The sequence below is a fragment of the Scyliorhinus torazame genome, chromosome 3 (genome assembly GCF_047496885.1).
Source record: "Scyliorhinus torazame isolate Kashiwa2021f chromosome 3, sScyTor2.1, whole genome shotgun sequence".
Lineage (NCBI taxonomy): Eukaryota > Metazoa > Chordata > Chondrichthyes > Carcharhiniformes > Scyliorhinidae > Scyliorhinus > Scyliorhinus torazame.
The window spans coordinates 188,656,511-188,677,703 of record NC_092709.1 but is presented as its reverse complement, the minus strand read 5'-3'; the positions used below and the strand labels follow the sequence as shown (position 1 = coordinate 188,677,703).

Genomic DNA, 21,193 nt, shown 5'->3' with positions numbered 1-21,193 from the left:
CTCGGTTTGTTGACATGAGCCTGAGGGGTATCATTACAAGATTGGTGCTGCATGATTGATTTCACCATCTATTATCATTACAATGGGGTGCCTGTCATTTCAGTGTGATTGACAGTTCCAAATGTTTTTAAGTCTTTTAAGGGGCACTCTGAATACAAATGGTTGTTAGAAGGGATTGAGCTGTTGGTTGAAGGAATTTAATTGTAGTGAATAGGTTTTTATCAATTAGTGTTTTTTTAATTGTAAATAGTGATTTTATTAATGGGCACTTAGAATTTGATTTAATTTCAGCATGGGTCCTGACGTCTTCCCACGGTGGGTATTGGGTGAGTTAGCATGGTAAGTGTAAGGACAAAGGGTGGTGCATTGGGGGAATAGGTTGGCATAGAGACTATGAAGGGCTCTGGGGGTTGGTGGAAGAACATAGGCTGTCATGCAGAATATTAGAGGCCAAGGAGTACATGAAGTGGTATGGGTTTACATTGGGAGTGTGTGTGTGTGTGTGGGGGGGGGGGGGGGTGCACAGTGAGGTTGAGGGCTGGAGAATTCTTTTTGTTTTATTCATTTTCTAATATATTTTAAAAGGTGCCAGAGCACGGACGCAGGTTTTCCACCCATCCAGCCTCAACCCCCAGCAGCCTCAGAATTCTTTCTGGGGTCACCCACCACAACTCCCGTTTTCACCTCTCGTCACTTCAGACTTAAAATCAGAAGTTCCAGGGCACTTTTTCACAGGTCGGGTTTGCAGGGCCAGCAAATTTCAAAGCTCGGAAGAGGTGGTAGTGGGGAAATGAGGTTGAATATAGGAGCTCGGGTGATTGGGGGGGGTGGGGGGGGGGGGTTGGAGTGGGAGAATCTTTGGTAGTCAGGTGGATGAGGTATACCTTGGGGTGGGGGGTATTAACAATAGTTGCCAAGAAGTTAGAAGAGATTTTTATTCTTCTAACTATTTCTGGGTAACTATTGGTAACCCTGGAGGAACCGTGCAGTGTTTGTGAGTCACATTTTCGGGTTATTCCCAGTGTACATCAATTGTCCAGAGGAAGTTAGCACATCAGGGCAAATGCCGTACAAACCTTACCTGGGAACCTCGGAGGGATTCGCGAGCACAGCTTTGGGGTACCCCACAAATCCAACACTGGGTAGCCTGAAAGTTACGTGACAATGATGCTGCAAGGCAAGGTGAGCATACATTCCACACCATTCATGTCGCCAAACACACAGATGCCATTACTCCATCAGGAGGATTTGCATATTCTTTTTCATTCATTCATGGGATGTGGGCTTTGCTGGCTAGGCCAGAATTTATTGTCCATCCCTAATTGCCTTTAAGAAGATGGTGGTCAGCAACTGGCTTGAACCACTGCAGTCCATGTGATGTAGGTACACCCACAGTGCTGTTAGGGAGGGAGTTTCAGGATTTTGACTGAGTGACAGTGAAGGAATGGAGATATAGTTCCACGTCAGGATGGTGTGTGGCTTGGACGGGAACTTCCAGGTAGTGGTGTTCCCTGTATCTGCTGCCCTAGATCAGTGTTTTTCAAAATTGTTTCCGGGGACCCATTTTTACCAACCGGCCAACCTTCGGGACCCAACATGGCCAACCTACACGACCCAGGTTGGCCGACCTTTGCTACCCACGCTGGCCGACCTTCACGACCCACGCCGGTGAACCTTCGCAACCCACGCCGGCCGGCCTTCACGGGCCATGCCGGTCCACCTTTGCGACCCACGCCAGCCGACCTTCGCGGCCTACGCCAGCTGACCTGCGAGACCCACCATTTTTCCTTACCTCGTTTGCTGCTGACAAAAATGGAGGAAATGGTTTTGGGTTCCTTTGGCCCTCGTACACGATCCGCCAATGGAACCTGTTGGATGAAGGTGAAGCCTTCCATTGTCAGAAAGTATGGAGTCTCCATCTGTCCAAAGTTCTGCATTTCTTCCCCTTAAAATTGTGTCAAATAAAACCCCCCCAAACTTGTAAAAAAATAATAAAAATTAAATGAGTAAAGTGAATGAAAAAAGTAAAAATAAAATGAATAAAATAAAATGAATAAACACCCCCCGAACTTGTAAAAAAAAAAAAATTTATAAAATGAATAAAATAAAATGAATAAACCCCCCCCCGAACTTGGAAAAAAAATAGCTGCGACCGTTTAAAAAAAAAAGCGGCCGCACTGCGCATGCGTGCCCGATCACTGGCGCGCTGTGCATAGTTTCGCGCAGACGCAGCAATGATGCGCAGTGCGGCCGCATTTTTTTCATATGTTTGCGGCCATTTTGAAGGCCGCTTGCAGCCAGTGTTATTAAAAGCCAACTGCTGCGGCTGTTGCGCACGGATTTACACGCCCCTGGTTTGACAATACCTGCCCTAGATGTTAGAGATTGTGGATTTGGAAGATGCTATTTAAGGAATCTTGGTGGTTCCAGCAGTGAATCTTGTAACTGGGACACACGGTGTACTGGTGCTAAAGGGAATGACTGTTTGTGTAAGGGCTGCTAGTTAAGCGGGCTGCTTTGTCCTGGGTAGTGCCCAGCTTCCTGAGTGCTTTTTAAATATTTTTATTTTCCTCCTTTTTCACATTTATCATCCAAATTTGCACCCACAACAATAAACAATAAACAGTAACAAATATGTCTATCCCCATATCAACAACAATCCGATCCTCCCACCAACCCTCAAAAAACTGCCCGCATGTTAACATAAACAAATAACAGAAAGGAATCAGGAATTGTTATGGGCCAGGTTTAGAGAACCCCAAAGAGTTCACCTGACCCACAACTTTTAATAGATTGTGGTATGGGGAGCACGCAGCCCACTCTACAGGTGTGGTAGAGTAGAAATGGAAAAGTAATTTTTAAAGCAAAACAATGTTTATTCTATGAACTCAAGTTAAACTTTTTGAAACATACAATGAACCATCAATTAAATACAACCCCCAAAGAATACAACACTAAGTACTCCTTAATAACTTCCCAAACATCCAGAAGACAGAAGAAACACCTTTTAACAGAAGCACATCAGGTTTACATTCACTACTGAAAACATTTATAATTCTGAATTCACCAAATGATCAAGAGATAGTCTTTTCATGGCAGAGAGATCAACAGTACACCTGCTCTGTCTGGTTTCAGCTCCAACACTGAAAACGAGATTAAAATATACCCTGCAGCAAACAGCCAAAAACGAAAGTAAAAAGCTGACAGATAACCCAGCTCTATACACACTCTGACATCACTAATAAACACCCATTTCTGTTTTTTCACATTTTCTCCCACATTTACACCCATCAACAATAAACAATAATCAGCAAGATATGTCAATCCCCATAACAACAACGATCCCATCCGCCCACCAACCCCCAAACATCAGCCCGCATGTTGACATAAACAAAGGACAAAAAGGAATCAGAGATTACCCGTAGGCACCCTTAATCTACACAGCCCCCCTACCCCCCACCCACCCCCCCCAACTAATGTTCGATGTTATCCAGTTCTTGAAAGTGCATAATAAATAGTGCCCATGACTCGTAGAACCCCTCCGAGCTTCCCCTCAGTTCGAACTTAACCTTCTCAAGGGTCAAGTATTCCAACAGGTCCCCCCGCCATGCCAGGGCACTGGGTGGAGAGGCTGCTCTCCGTCCCAGCAGAATCCACCTTCGGGCGATCAACGAGGCGAAGGCTATGATATCTGCCTCCGCTCCCGTTTCCAACCCTGGCTGGTCCGACACCCCGAATATGGCCTCCTGGGGACCCGGGTCCAGTTTCACACGCACCACCTTGGAAATTACCCTAAACACCTCCTTCCAGTACTCCCCTAGCTTTGGACAGGACCAAAACATATGAACGTGATTCGCGGGCACCCCACCCGCAGCGCTCACACACATCCGCTACTCCTTCAAAAAATTGGCTCATCCTCGCCCTCGTGAGGTGCGCTCTATAAACCACCTTCAGCTGTATCAGCCCTAACCTCGCACATGAGGTGGAGGCATTCACTCTCCGGAGCACCTCACACCAGACCCCCTCCTCTATAACCTCTCCCAGCTCTTCCTCCCACATTGCTTTGATCCCTTCCAGTGGTACCTTATCCTCTTCAAGAATAGCTCAAACACCCATTTCTTAAAGGTACTCTCACATGACACCTCCCCCCAAGAAAAAAAAATAAACCATCAACTTTTAAGATGGTTTCATTTTTCACCTTTTCACCATTCTTTAAGAAATGCACACAGTGAATGTACTTTTTTGTTTCAAAAAACACACACAAACAGGTATAATAATATAGTCCATTTTTCTTTTCGTTCTTCTTCCAACTGGAATCCTTCTTGATTGACAGTCTTGTTGAACAAGAAGGTCTCTGCACGATCCATCCATTTCTCTACGCCTCGGCATTTCTCTTTAAAGTCAGATACTTTAGTTCAATCTGATCACAGAGTCCCTTGTAATTCTCCAACACATGAGCATTGGCTATCACAGCTTTCAGGCAGTCAAATGCCTGTTGAAACTCTGCTGTACATTGAAATTTTCGACGTTTCTTCAGCAAGTCCATCAGTGGAGCAATGACGCTACAGAACGTTTGCACAACTGTTCGATCAAATCCACTCATGCCAAGAAATCGCATAATTTCCCTTCGTCTTGAGGGTATTGAAAACTCCTCAATACCTGTTGGTTTCACATCCCATGTGACCATTCGACGCTGTCCGTTTGTATGGCTAAGGAAAGTGACTTGGGCTTTTCCAAATTCACTTTTATCACCAGACCTGCCTCCTGAAGTCGATCGAATAACTCCACCAGATGTTTTAAATGTTCTATCCATGTCTGGCTGAAAATTACCAGATCGTCGCTGTATACCGCACAATTGGGTAATCCTGAAACGACTTTGTTAGTTAACCGTTGAAATGTGGCTGGTGCGTTTTTCATGCCAAATGGCATAACTTTGAATTTGTATTTACCATCTGGAGTCACAAAAGCTGAAATCTCCTTCGCCCTTTCGGATAACGGTACCTGCCAGTAACCTTTAAGTAAATCCAGTTTGGAAATAAAAGTTGATTGTCCCACTTTCTCAATGCAATCCTCCGTAACGTGGGATAGGATAAGAGTCCGTTCTTGTAACTGCATTAACCTTTCAATAGTCCACACACAACCGTTGGGAACGGTCTGGTTTAGGTACCATCACTATGGGTGAGCTCCATTGGCTGCAACCCACTTCAATTATGCCATTTGTAAGCATACTCTCAATCTCTTTGTTAACCTATGCCAATTTTAAAAGGATGTTGGATGTTGTTTGATTAGAACAGCCTTTCCCACATCTACATCATGTATAGCATTTTAGTACTTCCCAATTTATCTCCACAAACTTGCCCATCAATAACTCTTTCAGGTCAGTTCGTTTTTCCTCTGGAAGGTAACTCAACAATTTTTCCCAATTTTTAAGAAAATCCTCGTTTTTCAATTTAATTTAAGGTATGTCAAATTCACAGTCATCTGGATTTGATTCGTCACTTTGAGGTAGAATCATTAAAACCTCCTCCTTTTTCTCTCCTTCCCTTTCAAAGTACCTTTTAAGCATATTCACATGACATATTCGGTGAGTTTTCCTTCTATCTGGTGTTTTTAACCACATAATTCACCTCACTTAATTTACTTTCAATCTGATAAGGTCCACAAAACCTTGCTTTTAAAGGTTCACCTACCACTGATAACAACACTAAAATTTTACCTCTAATGGCAAAACTACGAACTTTGGATTTCTTTTCTGCAACCCGTTTCATCACATTTTGTGCAACTTTTAAATGTCGTCTAGCCAATTCACCTGCTCTATTTAATCGTTCCCTAAAATTTGACACATAATCCAATAATGTAATTTCCAATTTCTCACTCACCAATTTTTCCTTATTCAATTTAAGTGGTCCTCTTACCTCATGACCAAAAATTAGTTCAAAAGAACTGAATTTGGTTGACTCATTAGGTGCATCTCTAATTGCAAACAGTACGAATGGAATTCCTTTATCCCAATCCTCTGGATAATCGTGACACTAAGCCCTCAACATTGTCTTTAATGTCTGATGCCACCTTTTTTTTTTAATAAACAATTTTATTGAGGTATGTTTGGCATATCATAGAATTTACAGTGCAGAAGGAGGCCATTCGGCCCATCGGGTCTGCACCGGCTCTTGGAAAGAGCACTCTACCCAAGGTCAACACCTCCACCCTATCCCCATAACCCAGTAACCCCACCCAACGCTAAGGGCAATTTTGGACACTAAGGGCAATTTATCATGGTCAATCCACCTAACCTGCACATCTTTGGACTGTGGGAGGAAACCGGAGCACCCGGAGGAAACCCACGTACACACGGGGAGGATGTGCAGACTCCGCACAGACAGTGACCCAAGCTGGAATCAAAGCTGGAACCCTGGAGCTGTGAAGCAATTGTGCTATCCACAATGCTACCGTGCTGCCCGTATAAAACAATGACATTGTATAGTACTGTACAAAAAAGAAAAGCAAATAACGCATAGTACAAACCACAACTCCATTCTCACAAGGACCTGCCTAAACCCTGATGCCACCTTTCTAACGCTCCCTGCGATTCTGGATGGTACGCAGTTGATTTAAATTGTTTTATTCCTAAGCTATCCATAACTTCTTTGAATATCCTTGAGGTTAAATTCGATCCTTGATCCGATTGTATTTCTGTGGGTGGTCCATATCTAGTAAAGAATTTAAGTAACTCCTCCACAATCTTTTCAGTTGTAATATTACATACTGGAATGGCCTCTGGAAACCTAGTAGACACATCCATTATCGTCAAAAGATATTGATTCCAACTTTTCATTTTCGGAAGCGGTCCTACGCAATCAATTAGGACCCTTGTAAAAGGTTCCTCAAATGCTGGAATGGGTATTAAGGGTGCTAGTTTTATCACTGCTTGAGGTTTCCCTAACACTTGACAGGTGTGACATGATTGACAAAATGTAACTACATCTTTATGTAATCCAGGCCAATAAAAATGTTTTTGTTTTTAGCTTGAATTTTCCTTATTCCCAAATGACCTCCCACTGGTACCTCATGTTCAGCTCGCAACACCTCCTTTCTATACCCTACCGGCAATACTACTTGATGAACTTCTGCCCACTTTTCATCCGCCTGCATATGTAAAGATCTCCATTTTCTCATCAAGACATCACTTTTATGGTAATAACACTCTGGTATACACTCGGATTCCTCTTTCGTGTATGCTTTCTGATACACCCGTTCTATTTCTATATTTTTCTGTTGTAACTCCGCCAATTTTTCTGAACTAAAAATATCCGCCTCATCCTCCACCTGTTCTTGTTCTTTTTCAACCATCTGATCAAAAATTGTTTCTGATAATTGCACTTCAACGTCATCTTCACTCTTTGATTTCTCCTCTTGTCTTAACCTGTGACTTTGCGACCTTCTTACTACACAATCCGGAAACATCCCAGGCTATTCGTCCTTCAACCCTTCAGTTGTCGGATTTTCCACTGGCTGATCAACCACAGTGGGCATCACTCCCACCTGTGATCCAGCTATATCATTACCCAAGATAAACTGTATTCCTGGGCAAGATAGTTTCTCTATTATTCCTGCTACCACTTCACCACTCTTCACTGGACTTTCCAATCTTACCTTATATATTTGAACACTACTCCTCTCCCTGAATTCCACATATTACCACCTTTTCTGGCAACATTCTTCCCAAACTACATAACTCCTCATCTCTTACCATTAAAGATTGACTAGCTCCCATATCTCTTAAAATTGCGACTTCTTTATCTGCTCCTCCTGATACACACGAGTAAACTTTACCCACACAGTAAATACTTTAAAGAGATCTGGCACCTTCTTATCAATCACCTCTTGATCAGGCCGTACAATCTTTTGCACCTCCTTCGCTTCCCTTGGGCTTTCCTTTACCACTTTAACAAAGTTTATCCTGTTTTACCACATCAGCCTTCACAGTGCTTTTCTTCAACGACCAACACTGTGACTTTACATGGCCTAGTTTATTACAGTGAAAACATTTGATATTTTTCATTTCTTTTCTACCGTCCTGGATTTCTTTTTTAGTCTGAGGTTCAATCTCCTTATTATCTCCAATCAGATCACCTTTACCTTTACCACTTGAGTATTTCTCATGTCCCCAGTTTCCATCCCTCACAGGCTGAAACTGATGTCGGAAACCAAGCTTTGATTTATGAACTAATTCATAATCATCTGCCATTTCTGTTGCTAATCTCGCAGTTTTAACCCTCTGCTCTTCCACATGAGTTCTCACTACATCAGGAATTGAAGTTTTAAACTCCTCCAAAAGTATAATTTCTCTGAGAGCTTCATACAATTGGGCTATTTTCAAAGCCCTTATCCACCTATCAAAATTACTCTGTTTGAGCCTTTCAAACTCTATGTATGTTTGACCAAATTATTTCCTTAAATTTCTAAACCTTTGTCTGTAAGCTTCAGGCACTAGTTCATATGCACCTAAGATGGATTTTTTCACCTCCTTATACATCCCAGATACATCCTCCGCTAGTGATGCAAACACTTCACTAGCCCTACCTATCAGCTTTGTTTGAATCAGTAATACCCACCTGTCCTGTGGCCATTTCATTTGTTTAGCTACCTTCTCAAATGAAATGTAAAAGGCGTCTACCTCCTTCTCATCAAACCTTGGCAATGCTTGGACATATTTAAATAGATTCCCACCAAGCCTTCGACTATGACGCTCTTTCTCATTATCCTCAACAGTAACATCCAACTGTACGTTTCCCTTTACATCTGCCAATTTTAACTGACTGTCATGTTTCATGGCCATTTTCTGAAGTTCAAACTCTCTCTCTTTATCTTTTTCCCTGATCTGTATCTCCCTTTCTCTTTCTCTTTGTTCTGCTAAGGTTATTCTTTCTTTTCTCTATTCTTCTCTCTCTCTTTCATTTCCCTCTCTAACTCTTTTGTATTTAAACTGCTTCAATTCTTTCTCATGTTCCATTTGTTTAAGTTGTAACTGAATTTTTGCCATTTCCAATGAGTCAAATTGTATCTCAGGCAACTTTAAATGCTTAGCCATCGCCACAATTATCTCATCTTTTCGCATTTTGTCAGGTAATGTTAACTGCAATGTTTTTGCCAAATCTAACAGTCTGCTTTTAGTCTCTGTCCGTAAGGTACTGCGTGTGACCGTCTCCACCCCCAAAACCTTCAGAGCCTCTGAAAGAGCCATTGTCCAACAACACACTCCCCACTGAAACTAAAATACCACACCTGAAAAGGAACCATAATATGCTCACCCCTCACTGTCTTTAAGTTCACTAAGCCAATCCAATATAGACATTTAATTCCCTCGAGCCCCCAATTTGTTATGGGCCAGGGTTTAGAGAACCCCAAAGTGTATCATGGAGTTCACCTGACCAACAATTTTTAATAGATTGTGGTATGGGGAGCACACGGCCCACTCTACAGGGGTGCTACAGCAGAAATGGAAAATTAATTTTTAAAGCAAAACAATGCTTATTCTATGAACTCAAGTTAACCTTTTTGAAACATACAGTGAACATCTTAGCAACCATCAATTCAAATACAACCTCCAAAGAATACAACACTAAATAATCCTTAATAACTTCCCAAACAACATCCAGAAGACAGAAGAAACATCTTTTAACTGAAGCACATCAGGTTTACATTCACTACTGGAAACATTTATAATTCTGAATGCACCAAATTATCAGGAGATAGTCTTTACATGGCAGAGAGATCAACAGTACACCTGCTCTGTCTGGCTTCAGCTCCAACACTGAAAACGAAACTAAAACACACCCTGCAGCAAACAGCCTAAAACGAAAGTAAAAAGCTGACTGACAGCCCAGCTCCACCCACATTCTGATATCACTAATAAACACCCATTCTTAAAGATATTCTCACATGACAGAATCACAATTAACACATACAATCCCCTCCCCACAACCCTCCCAACCGCCCCCCCCCCGCACTAATGTTCGATGTTATCCAATTCTTGAAATTGCATAATAAATAACACCATGAATTGTAGAACTCCTCCATCCTTCCCCTCAGTTCAAACTTAACCTTCTCAAGAGTCAAGAATTCAAACAGGTGCCCCCGCCACACCAGGTAACAGGGTGGAGAGGCTGCTCTCCATCCTAACAGTATCCGCCTCCGGGCGATCAACGGAGGCGAAGGCAACAACATCTGCCTCCGCACCCGTTTCCAACCCCAGCTTGTCCGACACCCCCAATATAGCCTCCCGAGGGCCCGGGTCCAGTTTCACATGCACCACTTTAGAGATTACCCTAAAAACCTCCTTCCAGTTATCCTCCAGCTTTGGACAGGAACAAAACATATGAACGTGATTTGCGCTTGCGCCCCACCCCCCCACCCACAACGTTCACACACATCTTCTACCCCCTCAAAAAGCCAGATCATTGCCCTTGTGAGGGGTGCTCTATATGCCACCTTCAGCTGTATCAGCCCCAACCTCGTGCACGAGGTGGAGGCGTTCACACTCCGGAGCACCTCACACCAGAACCCCTCCTCCATATCCTCTCCCAACTCTTCCTCCCACTTTGCTCTGATCTCTTCCAGTGATGCCTTCTCCTCTTCCAAAATAGCCCCATAAACCGCCGACACTACCCCCTTCTCCAGGACCCCTGTCGTCAGCACCTCCTCCAGCAATGTGGAGGCCAGCTCCACCGGGAAGCTCTGTGTCTCCTTCCTGGCAAAATCTCGAACCTGCAGGTATCTAAACATTTCCCCTGCTCCAGCCCATACTTCGCTTCCAGCTCCTTCAATCCTGCAAACCGACCCCCAAGAAACAAATCTTTTAGCGTCTTAATCCCCTTCACCTCCCATGTCCGAAAATTTGGGTCCCACCTCCCTGGCTCAAATCTGTGTTTCCCTCGAATCGGCATTTCCCTTGACCCTGCCCCCAACCCGAAGTGTTGGCGAAACTGCCTCCAAATTCTCAATGAAGCTATCATTACCGGACTCCCTGAGTATTTCCCCGGGGCCATCGGGAGTGGCGCTGATGCTCGCGCCTTCAATTCTGACCCCCTACACAAACTCTCCTCCATTCTGACCCACTGGGAATCAACCCCTCTGACTCAGCTCCGCACCTTCTCCACATTCGCTGCCCAGTAATAATACATCAGGTTCGGAAGACCCAAACCCCCTGCCTGTCTTCCCCTCTGTAGCAGCACCTTTATAACTCTGGCGACCTTCCCTCCCCATATGAACGAGGTAATTATTCCTTCAATCGCTCCAGAAAATGCCTTTGGCAGGAAAATCGGCAGGCATTGGAAAAACAGAAATCGCGGCGACACATTCATTTTAACCGCCTATACCCGACCCGCCAGTGACAGAGGGAGACTATCCCACTTTCCAGATCAGCTTTCACTCTCCCCACCAAACTAGAAATGTTGTACCTACGCACCCCCACCCCCCCCCCCCCCCCCCCCCCCATATCACCCACTTCCGGGCAATCTGCACTCCCAGGAAACTAAAGTGAGTCCCTGCCCAATGGAATGGCAGCCCCCCACCCCTGCCCCCACCCCTGGCCGTGTCATCACAAAATACTCACTCTTGTCTAGATTTAATTTGTACCCTGAAGTGGGAAATAGTTCAAAAGGGCACTTGGCACAGAAGATGGCTGCCTGACACACAAGATGGAGACACAGAGAATAAAGCAGACGTAACTGATGCCTGGAGTCCAGCGGGGTGCCAGTACGACAGGTAAGAACAGATCCAGGACAAAGGAAGCCAGACAGGAAGATTAAGAAATACATAAATGCGGGACACCACTTGAATAAAGCTGACTTCAGCCAAGGTGTACACAATGATATGCTAATACGAATTTCTTGGGCCATTTCTTAAAACAAAGGGACAATCGATACTACCTTCCTGCTGCCTGTAACCTGTTAAACCTCTTTGACTGTGGCCATGTGTAAATGGCAAAATGCTTACAAATAGCGATGTATAATCTATAAAATGTTTAAAGATAACAAGGTGATAATTGTTTTGTATCTGGGCTCATTGTGAACCCAAAGTAAAATGAATGACTGCCATTCAAACCGGGAGAAAGGCTGGGTACTGTACCGTGGGGTACATACGCTTTCTCCCGAAGCTTTGTGTAATAATAAAACTGCATTTATCTGATCACAGCCAGTCTGACTCTTGAAGTGGTTGATTTTTCCCACAACATACCCCGAGAAAGACCCCAACACCCAAAGCAGCTCCAATATTCCCCCTATTGACACACTCGGTTCCGACACGCGTAACAGCAAGTCATCAGCATATAAGGACACCCTATGCTCTATCCCGCCCACCCCGTCACCCCTACACTATCCCTTTTCATACCCCCGAACCTCTTAACGCAATGGCCAACGGCTCAATCGCAAGTTCAAACAGCAGGGGGGCATAGGACATCCCTGCCTAATCCCAAGGTGGGGAGAAAAGTATTTCGAGCTGATGTTATTTGTGCGGACACTCGCCCTTGGCTCCTTATATAGTAACTTTAACCAGTCTACAAATCTTGCTAGCTTCTGGGGTGTTGTTGAAGCTGCACTCATCCAGGCAAGAGGAGAGTATCTCAACACACTCCTGACTTGTGCCTTGTAGATGGTGGGCAGGCTCTGGTGAGTCAGGAGACGAGTTACTTGCTGCAGGATTCCTAGACTCTGACTTGCTCTTGTAGGCACAGTATTTATTATTTCAGTTTCAAGTCAACATTAAGACCCAGGATGTTGATAGATTCAGACCATCTGTCCTCAGAAAGTTGGTGAACACTCAGTATGGACACGGGACAAGTGCCAACATACTATATCTGAGATTTCTACAAGCAACATACCCACAGGACTGGATTGCCATGGCAAAACCCACTGCTGTGATGCTTTTAGCATCTAATGAATCAATAATTTCATGTATGGGATCCATTGTGCTAGAGTGTAAATACAAGCAGTCATTCCACGTGTAACAGATATTCTAAGTGCTAGAAATCAAAGGCCTAGCAATTGTAAGTCTACCGGCATGTTGAGATCTCACACTGGTCACCATTCATGGGTCAGCCAGATACACAAGGCTGGAAATACACCTACAGTGCTGTTAGGGAGGGATCAGAAAATACAGCTATCACCTCAGTTAGTGATCTGACATTGCAATAGTCCATGTTTCGTTAAATCAGCAATTTTCAGGGAGATTCAGAGAGAGAGAGAGAGAGAATGCCTTACCATCAAATGCAGCAAATACCAGGCAAGTGCAGCATCCACATGCAGGCCAGGTTGAAGGTCAAGCTGGATAAAATGGAAATGGATGGAATAATTTGGAAAGTACAAGAGTACAAGGACTGGTGCAACTCAATCATGTGTGTCAGCAAGAAGGACAAAGGGTCACTAAGAGTCAGCCTTGATCAGAGACATTTGAACAAAACTCTAAAGGATTGTCCACATAAAATCCCTATTTTGGAAGAGCTCAATCCAAAATTTGCAGGAGCAAAGTTCTCTTCAAAACTTGACACCAAACACGGGTATGTGAAGTCCCAAGAGCTGACTATATTTTTTATGCCATTTGAACTGTCATTCCAAGTGAAGGCATCCTTTTCATGACTTCAAACATTACTTCAAACATGGACTGTTTCTCTCTGGAAGCTTTGGAACTATTTTTCTGTTTTAAAAAGGACACTGACGAGATGGCTAAGATAGCTGCCAAGAGCCAGGTGACCATTGCTTTTTCAACAGTGACAGTCTTAAGCTTCCAGAAAGTTCAAATTGAATCAGCCTGGGTGGGGACCTCTCCCTTGAATGGACACGCTTAGACAGCAACTTTTTGACTATGTGGGCAGAATTCTCCGTTTTTGAGACTAAGTGTAGTAGCGGGTGGCTCTGGCAGCACCTGTTCGCTGGCCAGAATGGCGGGATCCCGCACCAGATTCTGCACTTGGAACCTCATTAATTCCGCACAGGCAAATTTCCTTCCGATTCATCTAGCGAGCCGGCAGCTGATTCGTCCGCCTGTTGTCAGCTGGGCAGTTTGACGGTACCGGGGCCACATTTAAATATCATCTAACACAAGCATTGTCAAACTCGGGTGTGTCGCGGGCGGGTGTCGGGAGGGTCGTGGAGCCGTCCATCGCGGCGCTCCCGATCGCGCAAATCCGCGCGCAACAGCCACCTTTTAATAATGCCGGCTGCGAGCGGCCTTCAAAATGGCCAGGAAGAGATTTTTTAAAGTCTGCCGCACTGCACTGCAAAATGCACATTCACACCGATGATCGGGCATGCATGCGCAGTGCGGCAGCATTTGTTTTTATATGGTCGCAGCCTTTTTTTTTCCAAGTTCGGGAGACAAAGGGACCATTGGGGCCAAAGGGATCCAAAACCATTTCCTCCATTTTTGTCAGCCACAAGCAAGGTAAGAGAAAATGGTGGGTCGCACAGGTCGGCCGGCGTGGGTCACGCAGGTTGGCCGGTGTGGGTCGCAAAGGTTGGCCGGCGTGGATCGCGAAGGTCGGCCGGCGTGGGTCGCGAAGGCCGGCGTGGGTTGCGAAGGTTGGCCGGCGTGGGTTGCGAAAGTTGGCCGGCTTGGGTCGCGAAGGTCGGCCGGCGTGGGTCGCGAAGGTCGGCCGGCGTGGGTCGCGAAGGTCGGCCAGCGTGGGTCGCGAAGGTCAGCCGGCGTGGGTCGCGAAGGTCGGCCGGCGTGGGTCGCGAAAGTTGGCCCGTTGGTAAAAATGGATCCTTGGAAAAAAAGTTTGAAAAACATTGGTCTAACACACTCGTATTACTCTCTTCAGCCCATCTGCCTTCAAGAGATCGCGCAGGGTGTCAGCAACCCATAGGAAAATGGCTAGCAGCTTCAAGAGGTCTGTCTCTCGACTCAACTGTACCCCCAAGCCCATCATCTGTGGGGTGCCCAAGCCCCACTTGGACCTCTATCCACTCATCTGGAGTATTTGTGCACCCCTTCCAGTGAACAATGTTGTCTTTTAGACCCCCTTGTTTGTAAGCTATTCATGCAGTCTCATCGGGGCACAGCTTCCTTCTCCTCGGCCTTCCCTCTGCCTTAAATTGTTCATCTTCAACCGCCTCCTCGCCCTTATTCCTGCCATCATGAGCCCTCACCCTCCCCCCGCCACCCCCCCACACCCCATCTTGCAGTGCCATCCTTCCACATTGCTTCCTTTGTCTTCATCATGCCATGCCCCCCCCTCCCCACTAGATTTTCAACTCCCAACTGCCACCAAACCCCAAACCTCCTGCAGGTGGGATCATAGAATTTCCCCTATGGCTCCAAGTTGGCAATATAACCAACAAGAGATGATGAGACCAGTTATCCACAAGTTAATCGTGAAAGACCACCATCTTTCTCCTTTTGCAAATGATGGGTTTGGACTTCTAAACCATTCGGGTTAGATGATACCAGTACTGGTCATATGACCAAAAGCAACTTGAGATAACAAATGTTATCGAAAGACCCAGGAAGAGACCTGAAAAACACAAAAAAGACAACAGCTTAAAAGGCAGTGCCACTTTTGCCTTTCAAGAACCTAGATGATATAAATTCTTTAAAAGCCTTCAAGCCTGATTCCTAAATCCAAATCCGTCTGTGAATAAATTGGACTTCCTGATACGAAAGCCACAAGTGCCTAACTTCATGACCTGTTGAATATTCATGTTTTGGAGGGGATCCTACAATAATCCTGATATCCGACTCCAACTGTCTGAATTCATCCAAACTACAACTGAAGAGTGGAAATGACTTCTTTCTCCACCGGACCCAAAGAGACTGTTTTCATGCAACAAGTTAAACATGTGAACTACGAAGTATTCTTTTATTTTCAACTTGTAAAATTGCTTTATTCTATTCAACTGTGTTTTTTCATATGTGTGCACATGAGCGCTGAATGATTGACATAGCATTTAGACTTGGTTGAGTGTGTGAATAAATTGTCTTCTTTATTTTTTAACCCATAATAGTCTGCCGGTGAACTTTTAAATTGATTACATGCTAAAGGTGGCTTAGAAACACCTGTATCTACCTTTCCAAAACAATCACATTGATTGCAGACATGAGGGAAGGGGATTGGGGATTTCAGTTTATCTCTCCTTCCCTGTCAGTGATGCAAACCTATTGCTCTTGACGATCGCCTTTTGGGCTATCCATTAACCAGGATCTCTTTCAGTCACACTTGGATTGCATTACCTGCACAATACCAGTATTCATAGGCATGCAGGTGGAATAGTTAGCGTGGGAATTATAAAACAGGAATATGAACAGTACTTACATCTGCTGATGCAAGCAGCAGATAAAGAAGGGCTGGGGTTTAATAGCCACAAATGCGACATTAATTTGCAGCAAATCATTTTCTTTGGGTTCATTTATTCAAGTGCTGATATCTGTCCTGATCTAAGCAAAATGGAGAATACCCATGCACAGTTAATACACCAAGATAAGGAGGGTCTTCAACAATGCTTGGGTCTCCTCACCAGTCCAAAGATGTGCACGCTAGGTGGATTGGCCATTGCCCCTTAGTGTCCAAAAGGTTAGGTTGGGTTACTGGATTATGGGGATAGGGTAGAAGCCTGGGCTTAAGTAGGGTGCTCTTCCCAAGGGCCGGTGCAGACCTGATGAGCCGAATGGCCTCCTTCTATACTGTAAATTCTATGATCTATGATCCTTTTGTCTCCTTGTATTTCTACCAGCATGCAAAATCAGTTTTACAGGAATTGTTGAAAAGGTGCCTTTATTTGACATTAAGACCACCAACACCTCGTTGAGGCAGTAAAGCAGTCATTGTCAGGATGTCATGATTGCAATTCTATGTTCACAGAGAAGTACCACTATAGAAGTGGACACATTTCTGAAAAGCTTAGGAGTATGCATATCACAGAAAGGTAAACCCATTGCATTTAGTTCAAAATCCCTAGTCTAACATTGAGCAGGAGACATTAGTGTTTGGAATTTGGTTTACACACCTACTTATTCAGCAAGAGATTTATGGTAGAACTGACCATTAGCACACCACTGACACTCTAAAATCTGCTAGTAAAGAACCTGGGCTGGGCAGCACGGTGGTGCAATGGTTTGCACTGCTGTCTCACAGCGCCGAGGACCCAGGTTCGATCCCGGCTCTGGGTCACTGTCCGTGTGGAGTTTGCACATCCTCCCTGTGTTTGCGTGGGTTTCGCCCCCACAACCCAAAGATGTGCAAGGTAGGCGGATTGGCCACACTAAATTGCCCCTCAATTGGAAAAAATTAATTCGGTACTCTAAATTTTTAACAAAAAGAACCTGGGCTACGACTGCGAGGTTTGGTACAAACTTGAAGGTCACACCCGATACACTCAGCAGATTGTCCAATCCGACAAAGACCATAGATGTGTCCATAGATCTGCTGCTCGATCTGACCTACATTGAACTTGAAGATGTTCTACACGGTCACCGGATGAATTTTGTAGAACATTAGAGTCAGCAACTATTGGAGGAGGTAGCAAAAGACTTTCTGCTGCACGAATTCTAAAAAACAATTAACGAAGGACAGCCAGACTCCATTCAGCATGTCCATGAGCATTAAACAGTTTTCGGCATCCCAGGACAATTTAGGTATAACCTGGGGAGCCATCTTTAATAGCAAGCAAGTCATCATACTAAAATCATTGCGATATGACATACTACAACAACTTCATAAGTCATACCTGAGCATAGAATATTTGAGGATACCCGCGAGAGTAACAGCCGATTGGCCAAGTATGAACAATGACATTAAATTCACAGTTAAGTATTGCAAAGTATTTCAGGAAAATATGTCAAATGAGCGCACAAAGTTCCTACTATTCTTGGACCAAGATTGCTTCTGACCTCTTCCATGTCTGCAGGAACATATTCTTAGTAGTCCTGGATTATTTTTCTAAGTATCCTATCATCCATCAATTGTACGATACATCAAGCACAACTGAAGCCGCCGATCTTAAGTGTTATTTTAGGTTTAAGAGGGGTACAAAGAGAGATGATCTTAGATTAAAGTCCTCAATTTACAGATAAACCATTCAGGACATGTGTGAGAATTGGGGAATAAATCACACTACTTCTTCTCTGCACTATCCCAGATCTAACTATGACCAAATATGTGAGTCAAAAACTTTAATTCTAAAGTGCACATAGACCAAACAAGATCTAAACATTGCAGTGCTCTACCTTTGAGCAACACCTCTAGGTGCAATCATTCCATCACCAGCGCAACTTATGTTTGGCAGACTAATGCAAATAATTCCACCTAGTTTCCATCCATCTTTCAGAAGCTGGAAAAGAACTTTTAAAAAGAAAGGATGAAAGACATTCATGACAGAAAAGCAGGCAAAGAGTTGCCAAGTTTAAAGATACAACAATGGGTTCGAGTTTAGCATCCCACAGAACGTGCATTGTAACCAGCCAAAGTGACGAGGATCTATCAAGAGTGGTCATGCAAGACCATCGCCCTCAATATCACAACTGGGACGAAACAGAGGACAAATCAGGGAAGTATTGAAACCTCAACTATTCTGTAACTCAATTGTATCCTGGGCAAGATCCAAGGCAAAATCCAAAGCAACATCTAAGTGTGACACTCCCACAGACCACGGTGGGAAAATTTAACAACTTCAAGCTAACATTACTAAGTTGGGCATATAAGAAGACTACCGGTATACTTCACGGACTTGTATGTTTATGGGTTTCTGAGCCAGTAACTCTAATGTGCAAATAAACATTTCCAGATATCGCAAATAGTTATGGCTCTTTATAAGAGGAGTTATTTATTGAAAAGAAAGAGGATATTATGTTGCACCTTTAAATCGGTGTGGTTATGGGCCGCACAGTGGCGCAGTGGTTAGCACTGCTGCCTCACGCCAGCGAGACCCCAGGTTCGATCCCGGCTCCGGGTCACTGTCCTTGTGGAGTTTGCACATTCTCCCCGTGTTTACATGGGTTTCACCCCCACAACCTAAAGATGTGCAGGCTAGGTGGATTGGCCATGCTAAATTGCCCATTAATTGGAAAAAATAAATTGGGTACTCTAAATTTTTTTTTTTTTTTTAAATCGGTGTGGTTATGTTTTACATACAAATGTACAAATTAGGAGCAGGAGTGGATCACTGGGATCCTTCAGCCAGCTCCACCATTCAATAAGATCACGGTGGATCTGACTGTAATCTCAACTCCACATTCCTGCCTACCCCCGATAACCTTTCACCCCCTAGCTTATCAACCCCTAGCTTATCAAGAATCTATCTAGCTTTGTCTTAAAAATATTCAAAGATCATGCTTCCATTGCCTTTTGAGGAAGAGAGTTCCAGAGACTCACGGCTCTTGAGAGAAAACATTTCTCCTCATCCGTCTTAAGTGGATGACCTCTTGTTTTTAAACAGTGACCCCTAGTTCTAGACTCCCCACAAGAGGAAACATCCTATCCACATCCACCCTGTCAAGTCTCCTCAGGATCGTATATGTTTCAATCAGGTCGCCTCTTACTCTTTCTTCTAAATTCCAGAGAATACTAGCCTAGCCTATCCAACCTTTCCTCACAAGGCAACATGTCCATTCCAGGTATTAGTCCAGTAAACCTTCTCTGAACTGCGACCAATAAGGAAACCAAAAAAAGTACTGTACACAGTATGCCAGATGTGGTCCCACCAATGTCCTGTGTAACTGAAGCATAACTTCACTACTTTTGCATTCAATTCCCCTCATAATAAACACTAACTTTCTATTTGTTTTCCTAATTACTTGTTATATCTGCATACTAATGTTTTGCGACTCATGCACTAGGACACCCAGATCTCTCTGCATCACAGAGCTCTGTAATTGTTCACTATTTAGATAATATGCTTTTTAATAATTCTTCCTACCAAAATGGACAATATCATATTTTCCCAATATATGCTCAATTTGCCAGATTGTTGCCCACTTACCTAATCTATCTATACCCATTTGTAGCCTCCGTATGTCCTCTTCATATCTTACTTATCCTACCTATCTTGGTAGCATCAGCAAATTTAACAAACATGACTTCACTAACTTCATTCAAGTCATTCATATAAATTGTAAAAAGTTGAGGCCCCAGTCCTGTGCCATACCACTCGTTACATCATGCCAATCAGAAAATGACCCAAATAATGCCTATTTTCTGTTTCCTGGTGGGTAGCCAATCTTCTATCCATGCCAATATGTTACCCTCTACACCATGAGCTTTTATTTGATGTGGCATCTTATCAAATGCCTTCTGGAAATCTAAGGACAGTATATTCACTGGTTCACTTTTATCCACAGCACATGTGACCCCATCAAAGAATTCCAATAAATTGGTTAAACATGTTTTCCCTTTCACAAAACCATGTTGACGCTGCCTGAATACCTTCAATTTATCTAAGTGCCCTGCTACACCATCTTTAATAATGGCTTCTAACATTTTCCTGATAGCAGATGTTAAATTAACTGGCCTGTAATTTCATGCTTTCCTTGCTTTCTGAATTTAAAAAAAAGTTACATTTACTATTTTCCAATCTAATAGAACCTCCCCCAAATCTAGGAAATTTTAGAAAATTAAAACCAATGCATTGGCTATTTCTCTAGACACTTCTTTGAAAACCCTGGGCTGAAGTCCATCACAACCCCGGGGACTTGCCAATCCTCAGCTCCAATAATTTGCACAGTACCACTTCCCCGATGATTGTAGTTTTCTTGTGTTCCTCCTTCCTTCCATTTCCTGATTTACTGTTATTTCTGGGATGCCACTTGTATCCTTTATAGTGAAGATCGGGTTTGTTCTTACCAAATCAGACAAGTGCACAAGTTCTCCAATTGTGCAACACTGCTACCAACTTCTCAAATCCTTAATAAATGAATCTAGATATGTTTGCGTTAACCTAGATATGTTTGCGTTAACCTTGTGTGTGTGGTTGGTGACTTGGTATTTACCTAAGTACAAGGAGAAGAAAAACACAATACCCCCGAATTCCATCTTTCATAACATTTTGTTCATTTTCTTTCCTCTTGTTTTTATTTACACAGCACTGTCCATGGTATGCCGCTATCCAACTTTGCCATTCTTCTTCAATTAGCAATATAGAAGCAGATGTTTTGGTAAACATCTTTGAGCCCTTTGTGCCCGATCTAGAAGTAGTCATTATTCAAA

The 21,193-nt window shown here is 43.8% G+C and overlaps 1 protein-coding gene across 5 annotated transcripts in view; it reads right to left on the bottom strand.

Annotated features, from left to right (window-relative positions):
• The window catches only part of LOC140408853 (putative methyltransferase NSUN7), a 300,900-nt gene that overhangs the window by 266,949 nt on the left and 12,758 nt on the right, over positions 1 to 21,193 (bottom strand). The gene's annotated exons all lie outside the window — the stretch shown is intronic.